Below are 26150 nucleotides of genomic sequence, written 5' to 3' on the forward strand. Positions count from 1 at the left end.
GTTAAAATACTTAAAAATTACTATTGAGACTAATAATACAAAATCAATTTTAGTTAACTACCAAAACCTAATTGATACAATAGCTAAATTAACAGACAGTTGGAATAAATTATTGTTCACATTTGAGGATAGACTTACATTGATCCAAATGATAATCTTACCAAATATCTTACTCTTTAGTCCATCATTATTTTTTCCCCTTCTAAAACAGTTACAAAACTCTATTTTACTAAAGTTATTATGGTATCCCCAAAAAGCAAGAATCTCCTTAGACTGGCACATCAAAAGTAGGGAGTAGGGAGGTATTGGTTTCCCCAGTATTGGCTTATATTCTAAATTTGTAATTATTAAAGTAATACTACAGTGGCTTGACAAATCTTATGCTTCCTGTTGTAAACCAACCAATAGCTTATACCAACTCTATAATAGAAACGTATACAAATTTTGACATTAATACCTTGTTTTGGGGTTTTAAAAGATTATATATTAAATGAAAAACATATGTTTACTCTATACCCTTTCGTAAATCAAGTTCTATTAATATTCAAAAGATTTATGGATTCAAATTATTTAAAGATTTACTAATAATATTATTTGCTATAGCTTTCACAAATGTATCCTTAATATCTTTTAATACAAGGATAATGTTTGATGTAAAGAATAGTAATTTAATTTATTGGCATCAATTTTTGAAGGGGAAGAAAATACACTCAGCTGATTATCAATGCAGTCTGCAAAATAGTAGTTGGTTAGATATACAAACATGTAAGGAATATATTCAAGAAAAAATTAAAATAACATTAAACAAAACTATTCCAAAAATCCTAGACTTCTTTTCTAATATAAATAATAATTAATCTAAAGGTAAGTCATACTTGTCAATCATAAATAAAGGTTATTAGAACTGAATTTGTTCCCCCGGAATTGTCATACTGGAATTACTTGACAAAAATAAAGAAGAATTGTCTGAGAGAAGTAAGAAACTGTCCTTAAAATTTGCAGGAAAAGCAGTGTCCTCTTTATACTGGAAGATTTATACAAGGTATTTTTTACACAGAGTTTTTTCAACACCCCAAAAAATTGCTGTTATATATAAATCAGAAAAAATAAAATGCTGGAGATGCAATGAATCCCTTGATGCAGATTGGGTTCATATGATCATAGAATGCAACATAGTGTTTTATTAGAGTTTTTAATGTTTTATACTCAATTTCTGAGTGACTTGGTTGGCTGCAATCACCTTCATTAGTAGTTGAAGGTAAGTGCAAACTTGCAGTACTGTGTTTTATTCTTCTGTTAAGTGCAAACTTGCAGTTTTAAAAGTACTGTATCTCTATTCGACCTTACCAGCCAATCAGTAAAACAGTTCACTGTACCTGTCCAGGCATGTCCAAGGGGCAGTTTCAGGTGTACTCTACAGTCCAACTGGTGAATTTGGGCATTTTGAGGCAATATTACAACTGCCTCATGTACACAGACAACCCTCTCTTCCTACCACCAAACACTAATACATGCAAGAGATGTAGTTATACAGCTAAACTGGAGGCTAAGCTCTGTCAACCCAAGACCAGATCAGACAGTTAAGAGGAGAAGGGAAATACTTGCATCACACCACCTGTCTCACATAGACCCACTAAACCAGCACCGGCAAAAAGCACACATAAATACACAAAAACATATGTGGAAGCTCTAAATAAAAATCTGCCAAAGCAACAGAGACCTGAAAAGCAGACATCCAAGCAACCTCCACCCCCCCAACACAAACCATGAAACACGTACTTCACAAAACCAGTGTGCCACGCAGTCACAGCCCTTAAGGCAAAATAACATACCCAACACACTAGTAATATGTGACTCTATAGCCAGGCACACTGACGTCCCACTCACTAGGCTGAACAAGGAGAAGGTTACTGTTAGCTGCCTGTTGGGTGCCAGGATCCACCACATAACACAAGCACTCAGGTCACTCCAGAACAAGTACAAATACGTCTCTGTCATTGTCCATGTTGGTGTGAATGACCTGAGCTGTACCGCCCTGGACTACATGAAAAGAGACATGGAAGAGCTCTCTGATCAAATAGCCCAGGCCAGTATGACCCTGATCCTGAGTAGCATCCTGCCCTCACCAAGAATGATACCACGGTATAAAGAAAAAATTATCAATTTCAACAACTGGCTAAGTTTCTAGTGTCATTCAAAGGGGATCCAGTGTCTGTCCACCTGGGATGACATGCTCGACAAGCCATGCTGCTTCGCTAGAGACTGCTTGCACTTGTCACCCTTAGGCTTTCGAATACTGGCCAAGGCTCTTGCCACCCCCATAGTGCCTTTTTTAGGCAAGGCTCAAAGGACAAACCCACCACCGTAAATAGCACAAGTAACAAAAACTGAGGGTAATGCTACTCAATGCCAGAAGTCTAAACCTCAAAATGTACGCACTCAAGGCACTTCTCAGTATGGAGAAAACTGATATATGTACAGTAACAGAAACTTGGTTTAAGGCTCCAGAGAGCACACCAGCAGTACCAGGCTACAACTCATACCATACATTTTGGCCACAGAACCCAGACCGAAATACAAAAGCTGGGGGCATATCCATATTCATCAAGGATACCCACACCTCCAGGTTAGTGGCACAGCATGGTGTTTCAGAGATCATCCACGTGCAACTAACAATGGACAAAACTGCAATTCAAATTGTAGCTTGCTACAGATCACCCACCATGTCCCAGGACCCCCATTCCACATTTCTGAAACACTCGGAAACATAAAGGTCCTACCAAACACCCTAATATTGGGTGATTTTAATTACCCAAACATTAACTGGGAGAACTACACAAGTACTAACTCCCTTGCCCAACATTTCCTAGAATTTATAAACTCAAATGCCCTGGATCAACTGGTCAACACTCCCAGAGGTGACAACATATTGGACCTGGTCATCACCAACATGGGAGACCAGTGTTCCACACCGGAGTTCAACCCCTTGCTGGTTAGATCTGACCATAAACAAGTCACTCTGGATATCCACATTCCAGCCCACCCCTGGTCAAGGAAATGACCTTGAAAAACATTTCAAAATCCAACTTCATGTTACTTAAGACCGAGGTGGAAAGTTTCAAACCCCCATGCTAAAGGATAACACTGTCCAAACTGCAAAATCCTTTGCTAATGCATTCTACGGCCACCTACAAGAATGCATGGATCGTGCTATCCCAAACAAAACCAAGACTCACCCCTCCAAGAAAGAAACCAGTCTGGTGGATCCCTGTCATAAACAAGCTATACAATAAAAGGAGGAAACTAGTACAGAAAAGAGCAAAATCCCAAGAAGGGACGACATCCCTGATCAGTATCAGCAAGAAACTATGATCCTTCATAAATTTATCTAAGGCTAGCTTTGAGAAAAAAATTGCCAAGGACTCCAAAGATAACCACAAGGCATTCTTTAGCTATGTCAAGAATCCAGGTGGAGATACTCACATCTGCTAGGAGTTAGTGCAGAATGGCACAAAATACACTGAACCGACTCATATTGCCAACATCCTGGCAGACAGGTTCAGTGCAAACTTTACCCCCCTCTCACCCCCAAAAGGGCCCATAACCATACCAGAAGAATGTAGAGCCCCTGAAATCACAGACACTCAGGTTAAAACAGCCCTCTCCAAAGCCAAAAACACAGCATCAATAGGACCGGACAGTGTCCCAGGCTGCGTCCTACATGAGCTCAAAGATGAACTAACCCCTCACTTAAACACACAGTTCAAACTCAGCCGCTTCACAGGCTATATACCCATAGAGTGGTGCACAGCAACAGTTATACCGCTCCACAAAGGTGGAGCCACAACAGACCCCGGGAACTATCACCCTATAAGCCTGACTAGCTTGGTCTGCAAGGCTATGGAGCTCATCATCATGGAACTCATTAACAGAGACATTGGGAACCTCCAAACAGTGGACCCTACCCAGTTCGACTTTGTTAAAGGGCAGATCATGCCTCCTAAACCTGGTGGACTTCTTTGAGACAGTTACCGAGGCTATAGATGAGGGGAAGGTGGTACACACAGCCACCTAGACCTCACAAAAGCCTTTGACACCATTCCCCATTCTGGTATTATAGACAAGCTCACCAGCCTGAACATAAACCCCTATGTCACAAGATGGGTTGCCAACTGGCTCACGGACAGAACCCACATGGTGAGAATTGCGGGAGAGGTCCGACTCTAAACCGGTTACAAGTGGTGTTCCCCAGGGCTCAGTCCTAGGACCCCTCCTGTTTGGCATATACTTCTCAGAGGTACAGGCAAGCACAGGAGGACTATGGCTGACCAAGTTCGCAGATGACTTTAAACTAGGGGCTATAACTGACTCTCCAGCTGACACAGACATCCTCCAAAAGGGTCTCACTGAGATGGATGGTGTCAAAATCATGGCCTCAAGCTAAATGCCAAAAAGTGCATAGTCATTCCCTTTGGAAAAAAGTACCCACAAACTATCACATAGGTGGTAGTCCCCTAAATATGGAAGACGTAAAAGGAGATCTGGAGACCCAAGTGGATAGTAATCTCTCCTTTGATAATCACATTGCCAAAGAGGTTAGAAAATCCTTCTATGTGGCCCACCTAATCACAAAAGGGTTCGTATCCAGATTAAAAGAGGTCATTGTGCCCCTCTACTCATCACTCATCAGACCCATCATAGAGTACAATGCCCCATTTGGGATGTACATTACAAGACACCTGCAACAGCTGGAAAGACCACATAAGTACCTCACCAAGAGGATCACTGTCCTCAAACAGATGCCTCTATGCAGCTCGACTGAAGAAACTCCAGCTCTACTCGGTTGCATACCGCCTACTCAGAGGTGATCTCTGCCTGACATACAAAGCCATGTCCAACCCAGAATTGATGGATATGCTCCACCTAAAGAAAACCATATCCCCTCGAGCATCACGCTCTAGGGATCTAAACCTCACCACAACAATAAATAGGATGTGCTGGAGGGATAGATTCCTGTCCCAGAGACTTCCCATGCTTTGGAACAAGATTCCAATCTACATTAGGCAGAGCTCCTCACTAACACTCTTCAAGGGAAACCTTGATGAGTGGATGGGAAACAGAAAGTTTACCCCGGGGATCACTTCAGTGGGTCTGCTGGACAGAGGCACAGGGGAACTAATCTAAGGGGGTGCTGAAAGCCAACACATTCTGGCTAGGCTTATAAATGCCTTTGGGCAGATAGCCTAGTACCTACCTATGAACCTGTCTTTCTGGACTGATTGTGGAAACTTTTGCCAAGCATTCTGATCAGATAATTGTACTGTTACAGATTCCTTGATTTTGTTCAATGCCCCAATCTCAGGCATTATTCCAGTATCACAAATATGTCTTCTTTGGTCTGTCCTAGCTATTGCTAGGAAAGTTATAAATAAAAACTGGAAATGCAAAACTACTCACTCTTTTACTAGTGAATTTATCTGTCTAGCCAGATCTGTTTGTAAAATGAATTATCTACCATAAAAATGAGAACTAGAAATGTAACTCATCAATACATAGCCTGGCAAGACATTTAATGATCTATTAGAAAAGTACTAATGGTTTTGTGTATATAATTCTTGTTATGGACTTTTGTATATAGTTTTGTTTTATTTTGTTTCAAATTGATGAATTATTGTTGGAATATGTAAAATTGAATAAAAACTTAAAAAAAAAAATAAGACAAACCTCCACACTTTCCAGTATCCTTGTCATAGATGACTTCAATGTGAGATATAACAATGCACTACTCATCGGGTTGTACAAGGAGAAAGTCATGGTCCATTGCCTATTAGGTGCCAGGATTCACCACATCATAGATGCACCGAAGTCCTTGCACCACAAGTTCACATATGACATAGTCTTAATGCACACAGGTGTACATGACTTGAGACATACCCCCCCTGAAGTGCATGAAAAGAGGCACAATGGAGCTCTTGGAATATCCATAGAAGGCAAGTATGAATCTAGCCTTGAGCAATATTCTACCATCACAAAAAATTATGCCATAATATGAACAAAAGATTAATGACTTGGCATATTTTCTGGTGACATTTTAAGGGTGTACCATATATATATATATATATATATATATATATATATATATATATATATATATCAGCCTGGTAGGAAATAATAGATATTTCTAACTGCTTTGCTAGGGATGGATTGCACATATTCCCTCAAGGTTTTTCTCAAGGTTTTTATATATGAGATAAATTCAAGCCACTCCCCCACCTTGTAGCACTTTTTAGGCATTGTCAGTCTTCTAAAGTTTTCAACATAACAAAACAAAATATGGATAACATAAAACTAGTGCTGGTCTATGTTAAGAAACTTAACAAAAAATCCACTCTCTCCAAATACTCCTTACCCTGAAAAACATCAGTATTTGCATTAAACCTACAGAAGATCAATGAGAGCATTCCATCAGTGCAGAGTTTCAATGCCTAACACATATTCAGGCCCATTGCATTAACTGAAGGCACTAAAGGTAGCACTATCCCCATATTCTTAAAAAAAGTCACTTTCAGACTCATTAGACAAGATAATGACCTTGAACTCCTACATGTCCAACTTACTATTAACAAAACCGCTTATCATATCATAGCTAAAAACAGGATCCTCTCTATGCCCCCTCAGCCCATACTTTCTACATAAACAGTATTGAATTTTGTATTCATTAAGCTAAATACCATTATCCTAGGAGACTTCAGTTACCCTTACATTAATTGGGAGACTTACACATCTTCAAACCTGTAAGCACAGAAACATCTGAATTTCAATACAAACTCTTTAGACCAGTTAATCTGCACCCCAACCAGAGTATGATAATATTCTGGACTTGTTCCTTATCAATATGGGACAGATTTCCTCCTCTCTAATTGTTACTTCCTCCCTGGTTAAAGTGAGCACAAAGCAGTCACATTCACCTTAATAACAGTGCAGGTAATGGAGGGTGCAGTGGTTAGCATTGTTGCCTCACAGACGAATGTTCTCTGGTTTGATTCTTGGCTGGGTACTTTCTGTGTGGAGTCTGCACATCCTCCATGCATTTATATGGGTTTCCTCCTAGTGTTCCGCATTCCTCCCATGTTACAAAAACATGCATCTGGAGCGTTTCTCTCCTGGCCTCTGCTGAAAATTAGCTTGTTCCAAGTCAGGCTTTCCCAGTTAACAAATGTTAGATAAATACATCGGTATTCAGAGAATATGCCAAGGCTAATCTACTAAAACATGAATGATGACCTGACTAAATTCAAAAGCCCCCTTTCATTTTCACAACACCAGTGTTTATGCAGAATCCTTTACAAACAAATTCTCCCATGCAAATAGCTATACCTGTCACCCTCAGAAGTATACATAACTCCATATTTAAAAATAAACACCTGTGGTGGAACCCTCATATAAGCAGTCTCTATACTAAAAAAAAAACTAATTGCGTGCAAACATAAATTTAACTCTCAATGCCAATAATGTTTTTGCTAAACTTAACAAGAATCACCGGACTCTGATCAAATCAACCAATCCTAGATATGAGGAATAAAAGCCACCAAGGCAAAGGATACCCACAAAGTCTTCTTTAACTATGTTAGAAATATCAGAAATGGTGTCCAGCACAGTGCAGAGTTAATAGTAAAACGTGACAAACAAGACACAGAGGATATACCCAATCTACTAGTGGACAAATTTACTTCAAACTTCACCCCCCTTTGCCTTTATATTTTCCCATAACATACCTGAATCTATACCTCCCTTTGATCACCCAAGAATAAGTCCTCAAGGTGCTATCCAGGGACAAGCATACTATGTCTACTGAACTGAATAGCATATTTGGCTGGATACTGGTCTGCTTGAAAGATGACTTGTCAAACCCCCTACAGAAGTTATTCAGTGTCAACCTCCAAACAGGCTTCACACTTGATGAATGAAGGGCAGCAGCAGTCATCCCTTTACACAAAGTTGGGGTGTCACTGAACCGGGAAATTATAGACTGATAAGCCTGGCCAGCCTCATCTATATGGCTTTGCAATTGTAAAGGATCATTGTTGAATTAATAAATAAGGACATAGGTAACCTAGAAATTCTTGACCAAAGCCAGTTTGGATTTGTCAAGGGTCAACTTCTTCAAAGAAACCAAATTAGAAACAGGCACAGGAAACGACACGGCAACTATAACTAGTGCAAACAAAAATAAATAAATAAGACACTGAGCCTTACAGGCTGAAAGGCAAACATTTTATTAACCAAAGATACAGGTAAGTGCTTTTGCGATTAACTTATCGCTTCATCAAACAAACTAGTGAAAAGACAACCTACATTTATATCCAATAACAATCAAGTATTAAAACCAGTTAAGCACCTTCTAAAACACATTAGTACATAGTATATCAAAAATACATAAACTATCGAGAAAATACCCTAAAGAATACAATCTAAATAAAAAAACAAATGAGACATGCTGAAAAATCTATAGTAAGCATAATTTAAAATCAGTAAACCATACATAAAAAGCTGGTTAAAAAATTCCTATTAAATGCATATAACAACATCCACCCTTAATGCTTCAGAGGGTGTGACTTCAAAAAGGGCTTTAATGTAAAACCCTCATTTAAGCCTGGTGGTTTCTCAGCATTAAGGAGCAAAACCCATTTCTGCTCAGCTCCTTCTATCCGATTAACTAAGTCTCCACCTCTCATGCTAATGTCTAAAACCTATAAAACCATAAACTTAAAGGTGTGTTCAGAGCCACACTGCATAGCATGTTGTGCTAAGGCATTTGTATCTTTCTTATTCTTGATATCTCTATAATGTTCTAAAGTCATGTCCTTTAGGCATCTGTTCATATTTCCTATGTAGAAGGGATGGCAAATTTGGCAAAAAGCAAAGTAGACTATGTTCATAAATCTGCAGTTTGCATAAAAGTCAAATTCTATTCTAAACCTAAGGGTGGGATGGGTATGCACCTGTGCAGTATGAATGTATCTACATGCTGTACACCTTTTGTATGCAAAAGTGCCCATTCTACTAGATTCAACCCCGGGCATGTACTGCTGAGCTTTATAACATAAATGCTTCTTGAGAGATTTGTTGTTTCTAAATGAGAAGCATGGTGTGTCACCTATAGTGCCTTTTAATTCTTTGAAGAGGTTACTTAAGCAATGGATGATGGCAAATCAGCACACATCACTTATCTAGACTTCCCAAAAGGATTTGACATCATCCCACACTTGGGTATCATAGATAAACTCTCCCAGCTAATGTAAATCCTTATGTACTTCACTGGATAACAAATTTACTCCTAAAGAGAACCCAGGTAATTAAGGTGGGTGACTCTACCTCCTCTAAAAGACCAAACACTAGTGGTCTATCTCAGATTTCAGTCCTTGGACCACTCCTCTTTGGAATTTACTTCTCAGAAGTCAAAGCAAATGATTAGGGTTTATAGCTGACCAAGTCTGCAGACAACCGTAAATGTGGTGCCATAATAAACTCCCAGGAGGACACCAGAATCCTCCAAGATGGGCTTTCCCAAACAAATAGCTGATGTGAAAACCATGGACTAAAACTAAGTGTGAAAAAATGTATAATTGTTTTCTATGGCAAGTATGAACTCCCTTGTAACTATCACATTGACAGTGCACCCTTGAAAGTTAATTCCTTGGTTAGGGATCTGGGAACCTATGCTGATAATGAATTGTCCTTTGATCACCATGTACCCACTATTGTAAAGAAAAGCTTATATCTAAAGGTATGGTATCAGGGATGTATTCATTCAAATGTATACAGTTTTCATCAGGCTGATCTTTGAAAATAATACCTCACTTGGTATACACATGTCCAAGCGCTTGCTACAACTGGAGTGACCACAATAGTTTCTCACTAAAAATAATCAAGGGCCTAAATCACAGAAATTATGAAGACTGTCTCAAAGCCTGTCCATCTTCTCTGTATCATACAGGATAAGAGGTGACCTCTGTCTGATATATAGAGCCTCAACCGAATATATCAGTGGGATAGGTATGCATCACAGAGAATACCTCTTCTGTGGAACAATTTTCCACTCCACATAAAGCAAAGTAGTTCTCTTACTCTATTCAAATATAATTTGGATGACTGGATGTCGAACCACAAACTCATCCCTAGTTTAGCACCCATGTCCATCACAGATAGAGGCATGAAGTAAGGGTCCCATCATATCCTTGTTCTGCCAACCTCATGGTTATTCATAAGCAAAATATAAAGGCTAAAACTGCCATAGGTATGTATCAATAGGCTTCTTAAAAGCTTCATGGATTAATAGCCTATTAATTTCCTAATAACCTATGACTCCTTCTCTGCATCTCCTTTCCAAACCCTTCATCATTCCGTATGGCGTCCTCCTTGTCCCAGTTCTCCTGCAACATATTCATACAAAACACATATAAATTCTCTCACAATGACCTATAGATCTTCCCCAACCTACTCTTCTCAGCTCTTAAAAGTTGCAACACCTGAATCCTCTACTAACTGTCAGCTATTCCCCTTTGCTCAATGTTGGCCTGCAAATCAAGCCATCATACCTCATCCATATCCCTTCTATGCCTCATATTCCTACTAGAACATGTCAAAACACCCCTTCCCCGCCCATATATCTCTCACCCTCAGTTGCCCTCTATTTCTCAGTGCACCACCTATCCATAGTTCCCTTTATCATAGTGTCACTGACACTCCATCCCCTTGCTCCTTCACCATTTACAAATATTCAGTGTCTTTGCTCTCCCACATACAGGCTTGAATTCCAATGTTTGCTGCTGCTACATATCTCACGAAGTCTGGAATCCTTACATCTCTCTTTTCTAGCTCTTACCCTTTCCTTCCTCACTCTCTACATATCATCTTCCACATACACCTAACACATGCTCTCTGAACATAACTAAGTACCTTTTCCATAAGGCCAGACCATTAAGTCCAAGAACAACACAAATGGGAGAATCATCATCCATGCCACTTAATTTTACCTGAATGCTATTCTGCACAACCACTCTGTTTATTCAAGCAATGCCTGACCATATTTTGAAGGTTCTGACTGTTCTTGTTTCACATCTACTCCAATCCAAGGTAGAATTTCAGCCAAAACTATTAATCCCCACTCTTCCCATTTGGAAAATGGCACAGTGGTACAGCAGTTAATGTTGTTGCCTCACAGCAAGAGGTTCTCTGGTTTGATTCTCAGCTGGGGTGCCTTCTTTGCAGAGTCTGTATGTCCTGCTTGCATTCGTATGTGTTTCTTTGTGTGCTCAGGTTTCCTTCCACGTTACAAAGACATGTATCTGGAGCATTTTTCCCTGGGCCTCCACTGAAAATTGACTCATTCCAACTTGGACTCCCCAATAAACAAATGTTAAATAAATAAAATAAAATAAAATAAATAAATAAATAAAGCTTCACAATTCCTTCTCCTTCCTTCCCAATGGAGCCACTGTATTTTTCTTATGCTGACATTCAATCCCTGACTAACTTTCAAAAAATATCATAACCTCCAGGTCTGTGACTAATAATATGAAATCATCAGAGAAAAGATTAATATTTATCACTGGTACCTTGCTGAGATCTGGAGGTTCAGACTTCCTTAAACCTTTATGTTACTGCCTCAGTAACTAACGAGTAAAGCAAAGGGAAATGGACACCCCAGCCTTATTGTCTTTCTGGTTTGGGCATTCTCATATCCTCCATAACGTGATTCAATCCACAGATCCATGTCCTTTAGCACCCTAAGCATAGCCTCCCACTCTCTACCTTATAAAACACTTTTTTGTATTAAACAGTACTGTTCCCATTCAAGTCAGCCTTTTTACATTGTCTCTCTCTCTCTCTCTCTCTATATATATATATATATATATATATATATATAAATTCACCAAGCGGTGTCTGTTGTGCCCATTGACCACTTCTTCACAAATCCCTAGGATCCTCACCTGTCAGAACCAAGGTTCTTCTTTCAACATGGTCATAGGTTCATTGGTTCATAACTATAGGGAATATAAGGATAGGCTTTTTACGATCCCCATGGATTAATACCCTATTCATTTCCTATTAAACTATGACTCAGACTCCAAATAATCTTTCTACATCTCCTTTATAAAGGCCCTACCAGGGCCTTTATACATGTAGCCTCACAGCCAACACAATTGCCTTCTGTTGTAGCATGTGCATTTTAATTGGAGAGGGATGCTTGTTAGGAGGGGTATGTTAGTTAGGAGGTTGCTGAAAAGTTATGTGGAGGATATGTTAATTAGGGAATGTTTACTTGTTGGCCTCTGTCTATAAGACACTTGTAAGCTAGCCCATGGATGAATTTAATATTTCCCATCCAATGGTCAATGTTACGTTTAAATAGGGTTAGGGGAGGACTTTGTTTCACATGGATGGGGAGCCTATTCCAGGACATGCCGTATCCTTTGATACACATATATGTCTAAGCAACATGTTCTGTTTATGTCATGAAGTTCAAATCCCTGTATGTAGTGTTTCTGGTGCTGCTCATTTTGTGGATGTGCAAAAGCTCCATCAAGGCTGCATCTAAGGATGCCTTACATGCCCAGCACAGAAAAACTCTCAACAACTTGTAGGAGGCAGAGTTTAGAGACAGAGCTCTCTAAGGTGATCTGTACAGGACAATGTGTTAATACCCTGGATTTACTTGGTGAGGAACCTCTGCGGGCATTCCAGCTGTTGCATATGCCTAGTCAGATACATGCCAGAGGTGACATTGTACTCAATGATGTCCCTGATTAGGGCTGAGTAGGTTGGTACTATAACTTTCTTGGATTTGGATACCCCTAACTTATAAACTGAGTGATATAAAACAATTTTCTTACCACCTTGACTACATGTTGGTCAAAGCCCAGATTACTGTTTGCATATGTTCCCAGCTCTCTAACTACTGGGCCAACACTTAGGAATGTTTTATCAATGGAGTAATTTGCCTTGTTGGATGTTTTCCCAAAGGGCTCTATAATGCACTTCTTGGCAGTGAGTTTTTATCGATGGCTTCAGCACCAGTCATTTGGCTGTGTTAGGCTCTCTTGCATGATGTTAGTGCTATGGGGGGAATTTATGATAGCTCCCAATTTGCAGTTGCCTTTGAACTTGATGAAGCAGAGGCATTTGACATTAGCTTTGACCTCTGAGAGGTAGATGCCAAACAGGAGTGGCCCCAGCATGGAGCCCTGAGGTACTTCACTGGTGCCCTGTCTCTTGGTGGAGGTGATCTCACCAATCCAGATTTCTTGGGTCCTATCTATGAGCCAGCTTGCAATCCATCAAGTTATGTAAATATTTATTTATTTATGCCTAGTTCAGTAAGTTGTCCACAACATCTGAGTGGGGTATTGTATCAAATACCTTAGCCAGGTCTAGGTAGGCAGTATGCACCATTTACCCTTCATCCACTGCCATGGTTATCTTCTCAAATAATTCTACTAGGTTAAGTAGATATAGCCTTCCTTTGACAAAACCAAACTGGCATGGATTCAGTGTCTGTAGGTTGCCAACATCTTTGTTGATTATCTCTATGATAATTCCTTCTATGGATTTGCATATTCCACTAGTCAGACTAATGGGTTTGTAGTTTCTGGGGTTGGTTTATGGTCTCTCACTGTGAATGGGGTATAACCAATGATGTCCTCCAGTTGCTTGGTAAGTGGCTTGTTTTGAGGATGAAGTTGAAAATTGACTCAAGTGGTCCTGATAAGTCATGTTTCAATCTATTTAGGAGGTAAACTGGGATATTGGTGGGCTCCACTGAGACTGTGTTTTTGCCTCAGTGAGCACTGCTATGACCTTCTCCCTCCTGATAGTGGGGAGAGGTTTATGCTGCTAGGAATTTCATGAAGTGTGGTGGGGGGGTGGAGGGGTGAAGTTTGAGATGAATTTTTTCAGCCAGCAGATTCGCTATGTTACTCTGCTCACTGAAGGTGGTACCAATTATTACCAGTTCTGCACACTCTTGTGTGTTACCTTTGAGGTTTTGGACATAGCTGAAGAATGCCTTGTGGTTGTCTTTAGCTTGGGAAGCTGTTTTGACCTCGTAAACTCTGAAAGACATGCGTGAATAGGCATGCCTTTGCTGAAAGTTGGGCATCGGGATGGCAACTCGGCACCATAAAAATCTACTGCCAATCATTGGCGGACCAGAGTTCTGCTGTGGTGACCCCTAACCGGTAAAAGCCGAAAAGACAAACAACAACAATTGGCCTTGTTGGATTTAATTAGTCCTCTTAGTTTCCCATTTAGTTTAATTAGTGAGCTTTTGTCATTGTGAGAGTTGTTCTTTCTGACTTTGGTCCTGACATTTTTCCTTTTATTATATACCCTGCTAAGATTATGGTTCCACCATTGTGGGGGGGGGTGCTTATTTCTAGTAGGTATAGCAGCATCTATGGAACCGTTTACATGTCTGTACAGTATTTCTTTGAGGAATTCTACATAGGCTGTTATGAACTCTGGGTTAGGCAGTGCATTGAATTTTGACAAACTGTAACTTAATAAGATATAGTTTGCTTTAGAATAATTATTAACTGTACCTTTTGCTTGGTTTTCCAAGATGATTTTTTTCAAATAAGGTAGCTTTGTGAACTGATTTAACCACTAAGGACATGATATGGGAGAGGGAGTGCAGTGCACTCCCATATTGGTGAGAACTAGGTCTAGTATGCTTGAACATCTGTTTGAAGTGCACTGCACACTAACTGAGCAAGGGCATTTGAGTTAATACAGTCCAGGAAATGTTATCCCTACAAACTGGAGGCAGTGTATGTTTCCCAGTCTATAGAGGGGTAGTTAAAGTCTCTCATAAATAAAGTGTTTAGTTGGATAGAGAGTGCCTTTAGTAGGTCTAGATAAGAGTTGTGGGATTCTTGTGACATAGATGGTGACCTATAGCTTGCTAACGGCAAGGGACTCTATCTAAGATAATGGGCATGTGGATGAACTCCAGGGAACCATCTTTTTAACCAAACTTGAGGAATACTTGTTAATGTAGAATGATACACCTGCATTTTTAGTCCCTGTCTGTACAGCTGATGGTCTAAATGTGTGAAAGGCACTGCAGGCTTGCACTGCTGGAGTATTTTCTGCAGCTTTAAACCATGTCTCACTAACAGCACACATGTCTATATTCTCCAGGGTTTGGAGTGCTTGTAGGATGTGGAGTTTCTTGTTAAGGCTTTTAGCATTAAGCAGTAACATCTTTATGTTCTTTTGGGTTTTATTTGCTATATGAGTAGGTTTGTCACTTTGGCATTGCCTAAAAAGTCTCTAGGGGGGTGCCTAATGTTTTAGCCAAAATCTGGAAGCCCATTGGTGAGAGGTGCAGGACATCTCTGTCAAAGCAGTGTGGTATGTTGCCCATATCTCTCAGGCTGACAGATATTGAATCCTCTCTGGACTGACACCAGAAACTAAGCCAGTTGTTAAAGTCAGTTATTTTTTCTTCATACTATGGCATCATCCTTGGTGAAGGTGGAATGCTGCTCAGTGCAAAGCACATACCAGTATGAGACACATATTCAGAGAGGTCTATAATTTCTGTCTTTATATAGTCCAGAGAGGTATGTCTCAGGTCATTTCTGCCCACATGGACTATGGTAGAATCATACTGGTACCTGTGGTGCAATGACTTGAGCGGGTATATAACTTGGAGGATTCTGGCTCCAGATAAGCAAATGACCATAATCTTCTCTTTGTCCAGTGTGGTGAGTGGGGCATCTGTATGTCATACAGTGGAGTACTCTATGACAAGATTCCTGGGTAAATTGTTTGCTTGCCTTATGGGCTTTGTTTTAGGAGGTCCATTGAGTGTAGGCTTATGTGTGGTATTTGGTGTTGCTTTTGATGTATGCTTTAGAGATGATGAGGATAGCCATTGCCATTTTCAGGCTTAGGAGATCTTTGAGGTTTTGGGAGAATGCTTTTTATTGCCTCAGCATAAGATGATCTGTGCATGTGGACAGTGTGCAGTGAATGTAGTATGTGTGTTCATGACAACCTTGTTTGTATGCAGAATGCCTCCAAGGCAATTGTGTATTTGCATTTCTCATATACTGTGTTGGTATCTTTAAGGATGAAAAGTTGTTATGAACATGGGACAATTGCTACATTGTCTCTGGAAGACCATATCTACCAAACTGGAAACATTTGGAAATTGCATATCCATATTGTCTGGACCTGTATAGGGGTGAGCTATTAGGGTTTGAGGACTGGGTTTTACAGAGGTCTCCTAGGGTGGTGTCCAGGGTTAGGGAATAGTGTGTTAAATAGTTCTATGGTATGGTGCTAGTGCTATTTAATGTGCAAGTTAGCTGCTCTAAGCTTAAACTGCATAATGTGCCACTAAAATGCAGGTTACAGTTCTAGTAGTAGTTTTGCAGGTAAACTTGACTGTCCAGGTGCTTGTGTCTGTACAGGACACTGCCAACTGCTACTGTGCATTAGCAGCTCCTTGCAAACATGCTTAATTTATAGAAGCAGAAATGAAGGTGAAGCCTAACTCCTGAGCCTTCTGGCCAATAAACAAATATACTTTGAGCCCCTCTGGAGTGCTCCCCAGCTCAGATAGACAAGGCAAACATCTTCTGCCACAAGATGGATGACCTATATCCTCTTAATGTAAAAGCACAACAAAAAAGGAACCTCAAGAACAATGCAACCACCGCCATCTTGTTCTCTAGCTAAATCACCCCTCTATTATGTGGCTACGAGAAAAAACAGAATACCAAAACTGTAAAGAAAAAAGATGATTTGTGCTTTATTTCAGTTTAAGACCTCATCTTTGCCTGGATAGCACTGGATTCATTGGAAACACCTCTTGAAGTACAGGTAAGATGCCAAGGTTTGCTAAGTTCTTCAGAAATGAGCTTACAGCTTTCTTTTGGGTTTTCCCACTCAGCTAGACCTGGCCACCACCTACTGCCAGTAGATGGAATATCCCAGTCCTGTTAATGTAAAAGCACAAAAAAGATTTCTTGAGGATGTATGCTGCCACAAAACAATTTCAACAAACAGCTAGGCAAGGTGATTTGAATTCAGACCAATAGTAAAACAGTCTGAGTAAATGCAGTAATTTTAGCCTTAAATACAAAATATGCACAAATAAAACAATAAATTAGTAGTTAGCTTCTGAAAGTGAAATGTTTAAATGCAAGTACTTAGCTTTTTCCTGGATAGCACATGATACAAGGAAATCACTTGAAAGACACAGACGAGGACACCAAGCATTGTTGAGCTCTGTGGGAATCAGCCAAGAGCCTCACAAACATTCTAAATGTATACAGAATCTGAAAACACATTACACTGTGTAGGATCCCTTTAGCAGGGCCAACGTTGCAGGAATAGAGTAAATAAGTACCAATAAAAATGCAAAATTGCAAATTTCACAGTAACACTGCCAGTAAAGATTCTCTAAATTTCAGTTATCAGCAATCAGCAAACAGTACAATATCAGGGTACCTGAAAATAGTTTAAAATGCAAATATCAGCAGCTAAATTAAGTGCAAATTAGTAAACTAAATCTATGTGCCACAAATGGAACAGGATTGATTCAGAACCTTCTCAGAGTGTGTCAAGGATGACAGATAGATGGGAGCCCTGTGAAAATGACTATTTGTAGCAAGGGAGGTTAACACATGAGCAATACTTGTTTCTTGAATGGGCTGTCAGTATTATCAATTTGTGTAAAACAATGGATGTGAGCAGCACTAAATTAGCATACACAACTGACAAAAATAATCCAGAGGAGAGGGTGAGACTTTGGTAGAAAGATTACCATAAGGGGTAAAAGCCACAGACACTGGCTTTTAAAACCACAACAGCAAAAGGGTGGAATAGTTGGAGAAAAATCCAAGCTGCTGTAAGAAGCCAGACAAATTGAATACTACAGCTTGTTGTCTATAGTATATCAGGTCAGGGCATGAGCCAAAATGGCCAGGAAAATGTTTTGGCCCAGTGATATATAGAGTTAATTAAAAAGACCAAGACAGAAATCCAATCACTAAAACAGATCTGTACAAACTGGTTAAAACCAAGAGCTTTTACAACAGAGGCAAACTCCCACCAAGACTGACTGCAAGTGCTTTGGCCTTTTGACAATAGTATCTCCGCTACTAAAGCACAAAAAACAGTTTACTTACAGAAAATTCAAACTGTTGTAAGACGCCGGGCAAATTGGATACTACAGCTTGTTGTCCACAATATATTTATTTATTTATTTATTTATTTTACATTTATTGACCGGGTTAGTCCAACTGAGCCAGAGGCCCATTTTCAGTGGAGACCCGAGGAGAAAAGCTCCAGAAATTTTACTGATACAAAGAAAATTTTGAACATAGTTAACAGTAAATCAAACACAGTAAAATGTTGACATAGTTAACAGTTAATCAAACACAGTACAAAGGAGTCCTAGTTCAGTTTAGAGGTAATTATATGTACAGAAAAATGAGAAATAAAATAAAAATAAAAAGCATAATAAGGTAATTGTAATATAAGCAAAAAAAATTTTGTTTTTTAACATACCCCATGCCTGTATGTCATGTACTCTTCTAGCTAATAGGAGTTTACTGTTTTGGGGGGGGTGAACAAGGTGTAGAAGATTAGGTGGAGTCCTGACAGGGACAAGACTTTATGTTAAGTAAATGTAGTCCAAGCTCTTTTTTTAAGTGCTTAGGGTGGGGGATAGTTCTTATATGTGAGGGGAGTTTATTCCAGGCTTAGGCTACCCTGCATTTGTAAAGTAGTTTTCCACAGCATTTGTTGGGTTTATATATGTCAAGGAGTTGCTGATTAGTTGTTCGGAGAGTGTGGTTTTGGGTGTAATAGGATACCAGAGAGGAGAGAGAAAGGCAAGAAGTAGGTTTATATATTTGAAATTGAGACATTTGGAGTTGTTGGGGGAATTCTAACCATGTAAGTGAGTTGAGTGCTAGGCTGTGTTGTGCTAACCATGTAAGTGAGTTGAGTGCTAGGCTGTGTTGTGTGGTATATTAGTGTTGGAAATATTTTGCATTCTCAACACCGTAGTTCTAGAGATGGTAATATAGAGTCTTATGGTGAAGCTCCGAGAAATGAAGAGAACTATATTGAGGGGATGATATAGCAAATATCGAGACCTTAGATCAGGATTTTCCAGTATCACATCGCTCGGAGAGGATACTGCAGAAATATATGAACATGGGGGGGGGGGGTACAATGGATACTACCCAGGGCCACAGAGGAAGAACAAATACAAGGGAATTAACTGGTATCAATAGAAGGTGGACAAAGGATAGTTAACACGTTAGATGGGTTCACTATATATAATTATATAGACCAGACTATTACCAATACATATTTTCAGCCTTTTTCTAAAGGAATTAAATTTGTACCCCAAACTAAAGCTTGTTTGGTAGACAACATCACAGAATTGAAGTTATACACAAGAAAATTACATTTTGACATGATATTTTCAGGCAATATTCACAATAATGGTGTAAGTGGGGATATACCCCACAAAAATAGTGTGTACATTCCCCCTCTACATCCTTTAATTGACACCTTTGAAAAGGTAGTATTGGAAGAAATATATGAGATCCATGACAGTAATAAAAATAAAAAAATAAGATGGAATTTAAGTAAGGACGAGTATAACCTTTTGATGGAACTTAGGAAGGATGGGGCTATTAGGATTATGACCCCTGACAAAGGGGGAGGTGTTGTACTATATAGAGCCATTGATTATTCAGATGAAATACAAAACTTATTATTTAATGAAGATACGTATGTTATGGTTTCAAAGAACCAGATTAACATCTCTTATTCCCGAATTAATGTATACCTAGAGGAATATTTATCAAATAGAAGAATTTAATTAGCTTTATACAACTTATTATATGTTAAGGACCCTAAAATTCCAATTTTTTTTGGAATTCCTAAAATATACAAAAATATCGAAAAGCCACCATTCAGACCAATAGTGGCAGCAGGTGGCTCCAAGACATACCCTTTAGCAGTTTTAGTAGGCTCATGGGTAAAACATGTAGTACATGAAAGAGAGCATCTAGTAAAAGATTCTTGGGAATTTCTAGGGTTATTGAAAAAGGAGAAATGGCAAGAAAACTTGATATTTCTTACCATTGATATAAATGATTTGTTTACAGTGATACCCAAAAGTGAGAGTCTGCAATTCTTTGAAGAGGCACTATTTCCCTATTCAAACTTAGGACATAATAAAGTTAATTTGGTATGTGAAATAATGAGTCTAATACTGGAAAGCAATTTCATCTTTTTTGAGGGTGAGTAATATCAACAAATTCATGGTGTAGCAATGAGGGCAGCTTGTGCCCCCGTCTATGCTAATATTGTGTTATTAGGATGGGAGGCAACTTTTGTATTTAACAGCCCTTTCTGGAACAAAATACAACTTTTTTCCAGATTTTTAGATTATATTTTTGTATTATGGAAAGATGAAATAGGAGACTTTGTGACATATCTGGGTGGAACCCCTGACTTTTTAGAATTTACTTACAATTCCAACCCACAAAGTATTAATAATTTGGATATACAAATTATAAAAGATCAAGATGGATTTAGATCTCGAATATATAGAAAAGACACATTTTGCAATGCATATTTACACTTAAAGAGCAATCACCCCATTGCACAAAAAAGAAGTAAAGTCAAAGGGCAGGCAGTGAGGGTAGCAAGAATGACATCACACCATGGGGATTTATTTGATGAGTTAAATAAAATACAAATAATGTTTGAGGAAAGAGGGTATCCCAAGGAATTTGTGAAGGAAATAATATTGGAGGTATATAAAAAGTGGGGCACAGCATATCCACCCCTATTAAGGGTGGGTTTACAAAAAAATAATGTTGTACATAATTCAGAAACAGGCAAATACAAAAAAGCTTGTATGTTGGATTTTAACAACTTAACAAATGAAGTCAAAAGGTCTTTATACAAGAATTGGAGTATTTTTTAAAACTAACAAGGAGATATATCAAAAGATAGGGGGATGCCCGAAGTTTATGAATAAAACTGGATTAAATATAAAAAGCTTGCTAGAATACAAGTTGGAACCCAAAATTGAAGTAGTTATAGGAACAAGACCTTGTGGAAGCTGCGAACAATGTTCTTTTATTTACAAAGAGAATTTTATTATTTTGGATAATAAGATGAGGAGTAAGATGGAGTTTGTCAAAGGGAATTGTTTGAGTAAGGGGGTTGTATATTTGTCAGTTTGTGATTCATGCTCTGCATTCTATGTGGGAAAGATAGAGCGAGCTTTAGGAATAGAATGTATGAGCATGGCAATGACATCAAAAACAAAAAAGCAACAAGTGCATTATACAAACATTCTCAGGTTTGTCCCCACTTTATCAAGTTTTTATTTGGTATCTTAGAACAGGTCAAACCCAATCCCAGGGGAGGGGACTAGAAAAACTTGTTATAAAAGAGAGAAACTCAATGGCAATTTAAAATAGCAGCCACGTTTCCCCCTGGTTTAGACGAAACTACATCAGTAGCTCCTATGCTACAGGAATGAGCTAATAATATATAAAGAAAACATTTTTATGCACAAGTTTTGATTCATAAGTAGACTAGTATCCAGGATTTAAACATTTTTAATAAAATAAAATGTCAACATTTTTATTTTTATATGAAAATGTATGTATATACTTTTTTAAATGTTTAACAAATGCTTTGGAATGTAATTAGTGATTAGCAGAGTTTATTTGACTATGGTGATTGGTTAATTGGGCTGGCAACTCGGCACCATAAAAAAAAAATCTACTGCCAATCATTAGTGGACCAGAGTTCCACTGTGGCGACCCCTAACCGGGAAAGACCGAAAAGACAAACATAACAAAGATGGTTTTACAGGAAGTGTATTCTGATGAAGGCTATATTTTGTAGCTGAAAGCACTAAATCTAGTTTATCATTAAAGATAAGGCTTTTGGATTTTATACGGCCTGGTTTCTTTTTCTTTCATGCTGTTTAAGTTATATTGCGGGTGACTGGACATTTCATCATTAAATAGTAACATAGTTTCTACAAAATTTGCTCTTTTGCATATTTAAATAATTCCACAGTAAGGACATCCAGCTGGCATTGTTTTTCTCATTTTAATAAGTGGATCAGTGAGCTAGGTCCCATATCCCAACCTGTTTGACTCATCTTTAGGATGTCCAAACTGTACTCTGCTCTTTTCTAGAAATTTTCTCTGTCCCTGTCCCATACATTATTTATTACTCTTCATCATTGTCAGTACCTATAGAAACTAGCAAATCCCTTTAAAATATAACCCCTGTTCATCACCACCAACCCTCAAACATGTTACTTGCTCCATTTCCTGTTGATTTATAAGCTAGCAACCAAGAAAGTTTACATTGCTCTCCATCTTAGCTCCCTACTACAGTGCCCTACATACTATTTTTGTCTCTTTCTATCATATTATACAATACCGCATATCTGCTTCTGTGATATAAGCTTTTATTCTTGGTGTGAGCATATGAATCTGTGTTTTACTTTAATCCAGTACTATCATATATTTGTAATTATTTTATTCTACACATTCTTTGATCTTTTATCCTTGTATGAAGTAGAGTAATGCTGTCTTTCTGTTTATAATCTTCGATCATTCCATTCACTACTTCAGCACCTACAACTAAAACATATCAAAAAGCTATGACCAAGAAAAAAAAATCACCAGAGGCTGCACCCATGGATTGCCCCAGGAGGGGCCACCAAACCATTTGTCCCCCTCCATGATTTATTTATCAAAAAATCCTTTCTTCTTTCTTCTCTGGCTTTCACAGCTCCAAAATATGGGGTTCAGTCCTGACCACCTTTGACATTCTGTATATGGAATTTGCGTGTTCTGTGCAGATATCTTCTGGTTTCCTTCCCATTCTCACAATCCTATTTTGCTTCTTTCTAGAAATGTCATGCACATCTCAAGCCCTACTACTTTCAATTTAGTAAACATAAAGGGGTAATAACTGACATCATAAATGAAAGTAGTATTTGTAATAAGTTATTTTTTCTAAAAGGTTGTTGTAGCTTTAATAATGTACACACTATATTGTTTACTGAATCCCAGACAAAAGCAGATAACATAATGTCTATAGGCAAGCAGCAATGCTATCAAGCCTTTCAGAAGCAATGACCAGAAGTCAGAGTGAGGTGGTTGTCTTTTATTCCAAGTCTTGAGGTAATTTAGGTTACGTGTGGGATAAATATTTTTCTTCTTATACTTATGATTGTGATCCAAACTAGTTTGACTGTGATGGTCTTATACGGTGGTACTATCGTATTACGATTTGGACTTGTGTATTACATTTGCCCATCTATACGTAATGGGAAAATGAAGCTATGAGGCAACATCGTCTACCATCTTGGTCATAAAAATTATATTATTATTGTTTGTGATTTCAATTTAAACTAAGGCTAAACTTTATATTTAAATTACATGGTAAATAATAGGTTCTGTGGAATGGTTTGTATCTAGGTTAGATAAAATTGCATGACTTGTAACAATACTTTAGTGGACTAGTTTATGGTTAATAAGCTAAGCAGAGCTATACAACAGCTAATTCTTCCTCCTTTATCTTGTTACCATCATATAGGAACAGTAGCAGGTACTGCACATCTTAAAACCCCAAGTATTACAATTTCATAAAGATCTGTTAAGAATGAGAGTCAAAATTCTCTTCTAATTGGTCTGTCTCATAACTTACAACAGTTTTTGGACTAGTATGATTGTAATACAACTGTAGAGTTTTTTTTTTTTTAATATTCTTTTTCATTTCAAGCAAAATACTATCCCAATGTCAATAAGAAGGGTTAAAGTTCACTGAATGCATTGGGCTACCTCCAGATTGAAATAAATATATCCTTTCAGTGACAGTGGATACATCTATAATTTGCAGATTTCATTTAGGTTAACTTAATTAATGTTGCTTAATTAAATTAATTTAACAGGCTGCATAAAGTTATCTACCATATATACAGGCATGGGCAAACATTTCGTCTGGATAATCCCAAGATGTTCTATAAGCTGACCAGTCAATTGATTAAAAGTGCAGCACATACACATATTTTTAACCGTACTGGGCAATTCAGTTATTACACCGCACTGTTTGATGGGAGATATATTTTTCTCAGCAAGTTAGTTGTAAAAACATGTCTTTGAATTTAAAATATAAAAATTCTCTCTGTACGTTTTTTGGACTTTAAGATATACTGCAACATTTTCTCTTTACCTACTCACATGAATTAAAGTCAACCAAAAATGGTTAAACAACTCCTAAGAACAAAGTAAAAGTGAAAAAACAGCAAACCAAAGACCAGGAAGGAACCAGACCACAAAACTTATAAGCTTCCGTAAGTTTAATAAAACACCACGAACTTCATCAGAATAAATACAAAAACTTGAAACCACCCTTTAAATATTTGTCATGTGCAAAAAATCATCCAATGACAAAATACTTCAAATAAATTATTTAAATAGCCACTGTGATATCATGAAAATTTAAAAATACACTACAAAATTTTTTAACATTGCATATGTATAAAAACATGAAAATGTATATATATCATATATATATATATATATATATATATATATATATATATATATATATATATATATATATATATATATATGGTTTACTATCACAATGCCGACGTGCACTTGCGGCTATGAAGTATTCGAACAACAGATGTTCAAATACTTCATATTTCGGCAGGTGATGTGAGCGAACGTTACCATTGCGAATGGACTGTGCATTCGCAATTCTAACGTTTGCTCATGTGAGGGGATCGCGGTACAGTGCGGTTAGGGAAATACATCCCTTTCCTCACTGTAGTGCGATCTCAGAGTTGGAATATTAAGTTGGGGGGTGTGGGGGGTGCAGGGGGGCACAGCCCCCCTGCATAACTGTGTGTTTAGGCTAGTTAGGTAGGTAGTTATGGGACGGGTGGGAGTGCTGTGTATTGCCGAAAATGTCGCGAGCAACATTTTCGACAATACACAGCTGTTTTCGACATTAGGACAAATTGGAAATGTTCATTTCCGATGTTTAAATTCGAACATTGAGACACATTTTATTTTGCGTTTCGATTTTATGATAGTAAACCTATATATATATATATATATATATATATATATATATATAATAGTCAATAATAACAAACTACTAAAGCTCATTTTGTGAACAACTTGGTTCACTACATCAAAGTCTTTGTAACTGAAGAAAACACTTGATGTTAATAGTTGCATTTAGTCCTGGACGGTAGCCTGCTCTTAAAGCTATCTGCCATTTAATTTCCCTACATTCTAATAAGGCTTTAAAATTACCCACCAAAGGACCACAAACTACTTTATCTAAGGCAAAGAATGTAAATTTCTTAAAAGTGTTACATAATAAAACATGTCATGCCAGTGCATTATTCCTGTCTTTGTTTCTCACTGCCAACACATGTTCATAAATCTTTCTACTTAGTGACATGATGGTCTTGCCAACATAAAAACTGGTACAAGAATTACATACTGTGAGATAAACAATACCCACAGAATCACATGTATACCTGTCCTTTGCCCAAATAACTTTCTTGAAATGTTTCAACTCAACAGAACCTGAATTGGCTATGTATCTACACGGCCTGCAATCACCAAAAGCAGAAGTCCCAACAAGGTCTTTGACCCCATTGTGTTATGTATTAGAAGCACTTTCAAGTATACTTCTTATGTTACATACCTTTTTATAAGTGAACAAAGGTTCATTACCCAGGACTTTCACCAATTCAGAATGTCCAAGTAACACCTTCCAATTTTCCTTAATAACATGCCTAACAATGTCCATTCCATCTGAAATGGGCAATGGGAAGGTCAGCTCAAACACCTTGTTGTTTTGATTCACCCTACTTGCTACACTGAAAATGTCTCTCAAAATGGGACTAGCTAAACTGTCTCTGAGAGTTATAACTTCAGCAATAATGTTACGTAACCAAAACAAATCATATCCAGTGGCTATAAACATTCCATTAAGTTTGTTAACCTCACCATCAAAAACAGAATCTTCACTGGTCAAAC

This window comes from Protopterus annectens, chromosome 6.part0, assembly GCF_019279795.1.
Source record: "Protopterus annectens isolate FY-2018-M chromosome 6.part0, PAN1.0, whole genome shotgun sequence".
Classification (NCBI taxonomy): domain Eukaryota; kingdom Metazoa; phylum Chordata; order Ceratodontiformes; family Protopteridae; genus Protopterus; species Protopterus annectens.